General features: G+C 42.0%; 1 pseudogene across 1 annotated transcript; it reads left to right on the forward strand.

The window, feature by feature from the left end:
• The first annotated feature begins 3,240 nt into the window (after positions 1–3,240).
• On the forward strand, positions 3,241–5,241 carry LOC308422906 (heterogeneous nuclear ribonucleoprotein H2-like; annotated as a pseudogene). The gene is made up of 2 exons: positions 3,241–3,550; positions 4,633–5,241. The product of its transcript is annotated as a heterogeneous nuclear ribonucleoprotein H2-like (transcript).
• Positions 5,242–9,490: the final 4,249 nt, after the last annotated feature.

Here is a 9,490-nt window from a genome sequence, read left to right on the forward strand (position 1 = left end):
GCCAGTTAACTTTTAGTTATGGCACTCTATTCAAGCAGAGGGAACTTGGTCAGACACAAACAGATCTGTAAAGGAGGAATGTGGACGAGGAAAGTCAGGAACAGACAAAATTGATGGCTTTCTAAGGAATGCCTATGAAAGTGATGAACATACAGCAAGCTTAACCCAATGAGCCAGGCAAGACAAGAGATGTCTATATGAAGTCTACAATAAGCTTCATTGGCAGTGAACAGTGGCTAGCCCTGCCCAGTGAGAAATATTTCATCTAGACTTCAAGATCCCTGTGACTCCTTCACTGCTCATATTCCTTTTGGTTCAGGACATGATTCTTGAGACCTCAACTCATGGAAGAAAATGAGAATCAAGATGAGCGTTTTTGTCATGCTTCTATGCTCTCTGTTCTGGAATCCCTTTCAGGACCCAAAGTGCCTAGCTGTCAAGTCTTGTTCTTGAATGCTTTGGTTAAGTGGATGCCCAACCCAGCGTAGGAAGCTGTGTCAGTTTTGGGTTAAGCTCTCCAGCTGCTGGGCACTATGGGGCGTGATCACCATAGAAGTTAAGTTCCTCATCAATCATTTAGAGACACCCAAGGAGGTCATTAGAATGCCAAAGAGACAAAATGCCATAAGAAGACTATTCTCGGCTACCTTAAAATTTCTATTGACTACACTCTTCAAGGGCTGCTCCCAAAACAGAATGCAAATGGTTGTGTGCCAAACTGGTGCAAAAAGGAGGCCTTGATCTGGAGGAGATTTTGTAATTGTGTAGAGTAATGGAACTCAGAGTCAGAGGTAGAAGCCCTTTGGGGTTATCTTTTCAAAACATTTTTAAAAGTAATAACCAAGGGTCAGAAGGTAACTAACTTGCCCAAGGCTCACATAACAACTTAGAGGGAAAGTCTGGACTAGAATTACTGTCTTGCACTCTTAATTTATGAGTCCTTCCTGTACTCCGTGGATTTCACTGGAATGATAATAAAAGCTCAGAAGATGTCCCCTCAAGGTTTCTTCTGGGACCCTCACAGAGAATGGACTTGAAGAGCTACTGGTTAAAATGTGGTTCTTTCCTAGTTGGCCACCCCTCCCTTAATCTTTCCTTCAGCTGGTGATAACATGTTTGTGTGAGAATGGCTCAGACAGTTTGGTGGGTTTGTGTTTGGTCAAAGTTAGGTATAGCAAAATAACATGGCTAGCAGTCACCTTGGTGGAGAGTAAACCAATTGGTTCCCTCACTTAAAATGGACAGGTTATTTCTCTATTGCAGGTAGAATGAGCCAATGTAAGCCAGGCTAGGTTATATTAAAGGCAGGTTTACTGAGAAGCTTCTCGAGAGTGGGAGAGTTCACTGACTCCAGGACAAACCAAGGCGAAAAAGTCACCATGAGGAAAGGAGTGGGGGGGTGGGCAAATGGGAAAGGGGGCTTGCTACAGAGAGAAAAGGGGGGAGAAAGCAAAATATCTGGATCATGTAGGGAGAGACCTCTGGGAGAAGGGCAATCCAACCCCTGAACTAAGAAAGTTCAGGGTTGAGGGGAGTGGGGGGGGTGCAGGGTATATCAGGATTCTGGGAGAACCTGGAGGCCAAATCTGCTTTGGTATGTGAAACACACGCATATCAATCCCTTGTCCAGGGGTCTGAAACCAAACAAAGACCATCTACAAAAATACTCCTACCACCAACTAACACTAAATTTTAAAGGCAGGGCAGGTCCAAAGCTTAGACATTATTGAGAAAGAAATGTACCCAAGTCATGTTGCAGAGAAGGGGACGGGAGAAAGTCAGACTGAAAATACATAAAAATCAGGTGGTATCTTGTGAAAATTCTCTCAAAATCTAAATAGTGTGTGTCATGGAAATTTTGTTTTCTTGAATTCAAAAGGAGTTTTGTAAATGTACAAAGATATTGCCATTAATATATTGTGAAGTGAGTGAAACATACCTGTCCTATCAATAAAAAAATCTACAAAAAGCATTTCAGTTAACTAAGAAAACATTTTTTTAATGTCATAGAAAATGGTATTGTAGGGCAACAGAGATGGCTCAGTGAATAAAAGCTCTTACCTCAAAGATAAAGACCTGAGCTCAATCCCAGATTCCACATTCAGGTGGAAGGAGAGAATCAACTCCATGAAATTGTCCTCTGGCTTCCACACATGCACCATGGTGTACATGTTCCCCCCCACATGATACAAGTACACTTGTCTGAGAAGTAGTTCTGGTGGTCATCTATTGTCTCTTTAAGTCTTTTAGGGAAAGTAAAAGGAGTCCCAAATCCTGGTCTTGTTGGAGTGCTGCAACAAACATTTTAAAACTATTTTTAAAGTATCTGTTGACTAGATTCTTAGAAGAAACTCTACCAGGGTCAAAGGCCACATTGAAAGTGTACTGAGCCAAGATTCTCCCCAAGAACCCATCAATCACCCCGATGCTGAACAGAGTGGAGCAGGGAGGGGCTTTTGGTGAAGGTTAGGGCCCTACTCTGGTCCAAGTAAGTGATTAGCTGCTTCACTGTTAGCAAAATCCAAAATGACGCATCATGGGTTCCGTCCTTCTACACCAGAGATGGCAGAGCGAATGGTGACGCATTCCTCCAACGTGAATCTGAAGATGAAGTGAAACGGGGTTTAAGGAAAGACAGAAAGCCATGGGACACAGGAATGTTGAAGCATTCAAATCCAACAGTGTTGAAAATGGTTTGGGAGTTAAAGCATACAGCTGCCAATGGGTTTGTGTAGCTCAGAGGACTCCCATTTGGCTGAAACAAGGACGAATCTGTTCAGTTGTTTTCAGGGTTGGAAACTGTGTCAAATGGGATAACTTTCAGGGGTGGAGCATCGGAGAGGCTTTTGTGCAGTTTTCTTCACAGGAGAAAGCGAAAAGGGTCATAAACACAAGGAAAGAATAGGGCACAGGTACATCATTAGGTTGTAGCAGAGCTGAAGTCCGAAGTCTCCTCAAAAGCTCATGACTATGCAGTGCCCAGGTTTTATGATACGCCCCAGGCTGGACGAGGGCTTAATAGCATTGGCAGAGGACCTGGGTTTGAATTAGTGTACTGAGCCTCGAGCTCTGGACACCTCAGCTGGTCAGGTGTCTCCAAAATGCAGCTCATGTGGCTCCTGAACCAACTGCAAGGCCTGCAGGAGTTAGTGCTTTCTGGGTGCTCCTGACTCTCAGTCTCTATCCTGGGCTCGGCCCCACTGCCAGCCCGGTGTCTCTTGGACCACCGCTGGATTGAAGATGTTAAAGACTCCCAGCTTCGAAAGCTGCTGCTGCCTCCACCAGACACCAAACCAGAGCAGAGAGTCGAGGTCCCCTGCAGATGATGGCAGAACTTCACCAAGCAGCCTGGAGCTCACTGATGCCTCCCTGAGGTTCCTATTGCGCCACGCTCCCCAACTCAGTGCCCTGGACCTGAGTCACTGCGCCCACATTGGGGACCCCAGTGTCCACTTCCTCACAGCTCCTACTTCCCCTCTCCGAGAAACAGTGGTGCACCTCAAACGTGTTGGGTGCCACCGCCTCATGGACCAATGCCTTCCACTGTTCCGTCGATGCCCACTTCTTTGCCACCTGGACCTATGCTCCTGCCGCTAGCTTGTGCCTGGTTAGCGGCTGCCACCCGGCCCCTTTCGCTGCCCAGAAGAGAAACTGCTTCTCAAGGACAGCTAGTTCGGCACTCATGTGTCTTTCCCCCAGGACTCAACAAGAGAACCTGTTCCTCTAGCCTTCATCTCTCCCCCTACCCCCTCACCCCCTACCCCCGTTGGGAAGACAGGTTATTTTCTTCATGACTTGTCACTCCTCAGTTTAATGATTTAGGATTTTTGCCCAGGGGCTTGAGCCCGTTTTTCTTCCTCCCATCTGCCTGGACATTTTTGGGGATCTTAGCTTCCCATCGCTCCCTTCCTTCTGCTTCATTGTTGGGGGAGTGGGTCACTGGGGAGGTGCTGAGCCAAAGGGGTCGTGGGAGGGGCGGTGAAAGTGAAAGTCTTGAGTAGGGAAAAATGAGGTGACATGGTATCTTGCGCGCAGGATACTTGGGGGGGGGGGAATCAAAGGAGAAGATAGATGGGTGTGGAAAGGACAGAAATCAGACCAACAAGGGTTCAGGGCACAAAGACCAACTGGGTGGAATGGGGGGCCAAAAGAGGAAACCAAAGGAGTAACTGGGGATCAGGCTGTCAAGATAGGGGTTCTATAGGCCAGAAAATGCTAGGACTGGGGGTTGGGAGACGAGCAGATGTGGGGATTGTAGTACTCTGTGTGGGGTTACCTTTCTCCTCTTCCCTCTAACCAGATACCAGTTTTCCTCGACCTCCTTGAACATGACTGAAAATGGCAGCTATTGCAAGGAATAGCAGCTGGGGGTGGTGAGGGGTAGCTCAGACCCCGGCCTGGCTCTCTACACAATACTCGAACATTCATCTGTACTGAGTGTACCTTGAACCGGGGGAATCGTGTACTTGGCGGGAGTGTGATATGAGAGGACCTGCTTGACCGAGTCTGGGCTTGTGAGTACCCAGTTTGGACTGTCCCGCTCCCAGTGCTCTCGCTGCTTTTCTGTCTTGAACAGCTCCACCCTTCAGGCCTGAGGGGCGGGGGGAGTGTCAACCTGTGATGACTGTGGAGGGTTTAATGACGGCCAAGGTTTTGAGTCTTAAAGATTTGGAAGAGACCTAAACTCCTGTTTCTCAGAAATGTGTGGAGGGTCCAGTTTCCAGAGTGGCGCTGGGCACTTTGTACACGGGACGGGGTTGCCTTGCAGAGTCACTGAGAGAATGTTCATTATTCTTGCTCACCTCCTAATCCCACGAGAATACACTTTGAAAGGGGACCTGATGGAGGAGTTGGGTTTGCTACTCAAAGAGACGCTGTGGCAGCTACGGCAAAAGATTAAGCAAACATGCAGCACAGACATGTGGAGTTCTTCATGAATTCCACTCCAAGGATAAGGGGAGAAACTTACGCTCATAGCTATGTAGAGCTCATTTGAATTCTACAGCTGGGGCAAGCGGTGGTGCTTACGGCCAGATGATGGGAGGGATGGGTTCCTCCAACCCGTCTGGTTATGGAGGTCCTGCCGGCCAGCAGCTGAGTGGTGGCTATGGAAGTGGTTATAGTGGTCAGAGCAGTAAGAACGGACATGACCAAGTTCTTCAGGAAAATGCAAGTGACTATCAATCGAACCTTACTGAGGAAGAGGGAGCGCCAAACAGCTTCTACGGGAATAAAAGCTGAATTTATAGGAACTGGATAGAGTAGGAAGGATGCCCAGCATAGTACCCAGTTTGGTGGTAATTGGGAAATACAATTGCTTCTCATCACTACTGGTCAGCTTCTTTCTTTCTTCTGGTTCGCATTACAAGCTTAAGATTCCATGCTCATGGCAAAGTCAAAGTTAGGAGTGCTTTCAAACTTTAAGCTCAGCCATTTCGAACACTGAAAATATTCACCTAGGACATAATAACAAGTTCAGTATTGTCAACCCACGTTCAGCTTTCCTCATTACTTATGTCGTAGGAGTGTGCTTAAGCATTGAGCAGATTTCGGTTTAAAGCAGTTTCCCTTGCATTAAATGTTGCTCTAACCAACATTGAAAACTTGAGACACGTGATGATAAACATGCTTTTTCTGTAAAAATCAAATGTAGGACACGTGTATATGATTCAAAGTGACAATATTTGGCGTGTTTGTTAATTCTAGCTTTTTAGCTTAATATCCTGTAAGGCACTTTCAGTTTTTTATTATATTTTATTTTTATGATCCAGGATAATTTTGATGTGACACCAATACTCATTAGATATATTATACTAAGTGAAACTTGTTAAATCTTCCTCTTAAAAAGCTGGAAACTATTACTGCTGAAAGATAATTCCAGTCTTTAAAAATATCATCATATGAACATGATCATTCACTCCATAGTCAAAAGTGCGTGTGTTTGAAACGGGGATATGTTAAATAATTAAAAATTTGTGTTATTTTTTTCTGAAATTTGATGTTTGGTCATTTTAATTAGGCTTATGTTTGAGCAATTGGTGAGATTAAATTTGTCACTTGAAATTATTCACTTTTGTGCTTTAGTTTTAGTTCAAAATATGTTTGATAAAAGAACCTCTGTCTACAGTATGTAAGGACTGTGCTTCCTGGAATTGAGGCCCTGCTTTACCTGAGTGTCATTGGTGATGAATTCACACCGATCACAGGGACATGTAGTGTCTTGGCCCCAAACATTGATGTCTACAAATGGCTGGAAGCTTCCAGGTGAGCTATCTGCATTTGGAGCCCACACTTTGATGCTCTAACTCTGTCTGCCTTGGAGCTCGGTGATTTGGTAAAGCATGGGGAATCTTTTTATGTTTAGACAGGCGCAACATTCCCTACCACCAATCCACCTGGTTGGATTTAACTGCTGGTTTCAGGAGTGCAGACTTGCTCACCAAGCTACAACTGTTTACTGCCTATATCCACAAAACCCAAGCGGCCTACACAATCTCATTTTTTTCCGTATACCAAACTCATTTTATCTTTGAATTATTCTCCATTGTTTTAGAGAAAGACATAGCCCAATCTTCGAGATGAATTATTGAAACTTGAGCTACTCAATTATATTTAGAGAGTTGTTGGGAAGATAAAAACAAGATAATGCATAGGAAATATCCTAGCTCAGATGCCAGCACATAAGTGCTTGGTAAATGTTAGCTTAATGTCAGATAGTTCCTTACCCGTAGTAAAGCATTTGTCAGCTTTGGTTCATGAAGCACCCTAATGCCTTGGAGGCATTTTTAGAGTTCCTTGAAAGAAACTGTGGTCACAGCACACAAGCTTCAAATTTCTTTGCCGCAACACACAGTGTGGATTGTAAATATGAAACAAGAAACCTAACCCATGGCATTTTTGTAAAGCTGAATGGTTAAGGAGATCGAACTGAAACCATATCTGTGGAATTTGTCATCATAACATAGACCTGACTCAACTTTCCAACACCTCCCTTCTATGACCTTGGTCACCTTATCCTCTTCCTCAATACCCTGCTTCCTTCAACTGAAAAAGGAAAGAGGTATTGGTAAGTATGGATCTTTGGGAAACTGACAGTAAGATAAATTGTGTTTTAAATCTTGGAAAACCAGCAAATTTCACACAGGCAAGAAGATATCATTATGCTTATAGCAAAATAATAATAATAATAATAATAATAATAATAATAATAATAATAATAATAATAGAAAATAAGAAAGAACTTAAAACAAATGAATAAGTGATTCTTGGGTCACCTCCTTGCAAAGGCAGATGTAAGCTTAGAGACACTAAAATAAACTGGAAACACCAGAACTTCAACATACAAGTGAGCCCTTTAAAGTCTGGAGAATATAAGAGTAAATACATGTTTAAGAAAAACAGCAAAAAATAATCACTACAAGAGGAAATCTAGCTCAAACTTTCTGATATGTATCTCCATAGTTAGGAAAACTATAGCAAATAAAGATGATTAAAATTAGAAATAAAAGCATATTATATCATAATGATGAATATAAAGTATTCCAAAAGTAAAGATAAAAAAGGGAGGGGGGTAGAAGTGTAAGATGAAGACAACCTAAGTCATTTTCTCAGGGAAGAAATGAATAAATGACATCTCACCTGAATGAATTCATGCAGAGAAATCGTATCATAGTTCAGCTTTTGAAATAATCAGAACAGTAAGAAAAGTAACTTTTAAAATGACATATGCTTTAAATGGCAGATTTGGGTGGGAAGGGTGTGAATTTTGAATGCAAATTTGCCTTAGCACTTGGCTTTATTAAATTTGGGATGAAATATAGCAAAAACACACAGTTCAAAAATGCTTGTGATTTCTTATTCCTTCTTCGAAAGACTCAGAAACGTCACCAGTTCCTCTGCATAGCTGCCTTCAGGGTTCCTTTACCACTCCGTATCTTAATACCTATTCTGTTCATTGGGATGACCTCTAGACATAAGCACTTTTACCAATTTAAATTAATTACGACATAATAACTTTAGTTCCTAACTCTAAACCTGCCATATTTAATGACAACTAGTTTCTGGGTCAGCCAACACTGAATAAAGAACTTTGGATGCTGCTCGTACACCAAAAGGTTCTACTAGAATTTGTTCTCATGTCTGAGAGTTTGAAGCAAGTATCCACGTATGAGAAGGCACATGCTATGTTTGTTTTTCTGGGTTTGCTTTGCTCCCTTCATATGTATCATTTCCAGGCTCATCCACTTACCTGCAGCTGTCATGGTTTCATTTTTTAACAGCTGAATAATGTTGTGTTGTGTAAACACAATACACTTTCCTTATCTATTCATTCATTGATGGACATCTAGTCTGTTTCCTTTTCCTGCCTATTAGGAATAGAGCAGCATGTACCAGGATAGAGTCCCTTGGGTATACATATACCTAAGAGTGCCACCACTCTATCACATGATAGATCTACCTCTAGCTTTTCCAGAAAATTCCACACCACTCTTCTTAGAAGTAGCACAAGTTTGCAGTTAAAACAAAGCAAATATCTGGTCCTTCTTCAGGTTCCATTGGTCATTGTGTTTGCTTTTTATGCCTGTACTACACAGTTTGTATTTTTGTAGTTTTGAAGTACAACTTGAAATCTGAAACAGTAATACCTCCAGAATTATTTTTCATTTGGTATGTTTTGGCTCTATAGAGTGATTAGTATTTCCAAATAAAATTTAAGATTACTTCCAATTCCACTAGGAGAATGCAATGGAATTTTGTTGGAAACTACACTGAATTTGTAGATTGCTTTTGGAAATGGTGGTCATTTTCACAATATTAATCCTACTGATTGATGATAAAGGCAGTCTCTCCATCTTCTGGTATCTTCTTCAATTTCTGTCTTTGATGTCTTAGAGTTTTTACTTTTCTAGTCATTCATTTCCTTGGTTAACACCAATTTCCCTTTCTTTATTTCAATATAAGTTTGGGGAGCTAATATAAATATACTGTTTTCTGATTTGATTCTTGGTGTGCATTTTAATTGGTATGTGGGGAAGGCTACTGAATCTTTGTCTTAAACTATACACTGCTATTTTACTGAATGTGTTTCATCAGCTGCAAGAGTCTTCAGGATCTTTCATGTACTGAATCAGATTATCTGACAATAAAGATACTTTGACTTCTTCCCGTCTGTTAGTGTCTTTAAATTTAATACTCTACCTAATATCGCAAGCACTGTATTGAACAAAAATAATAAAGAGAGTAGACATCACTAATTCCTTATTTTGGTGGAAATACCTTAAGTTGTTCTTCATTTAGGACAGTGTTGACTATGAGTTTGCATATTTTTTATTGTGTTAAGATATGCCCACTCCATCTCTAGATCCTCTGGGACTTTTATCATAGATAAATCTTGAATTATATCAAAAGTCCTTTTTCCATCTAAGGGTGACCATGTACTTTCTATTCCTGCACCTATTTATGTGGCGAATGACCGTAATTAACACACCTA

This window comes from Micromys minutus (genome assembly GCF_963924665.1).
Source record: "Micromys minutus genome assembly, chromosome: 7".
Classification (NCBI taxonomy): Eukaryota; Metazoa; Chordata; class Mammalia; order Rodentia; family Muridae; genus Micromys; species Micromys minutus.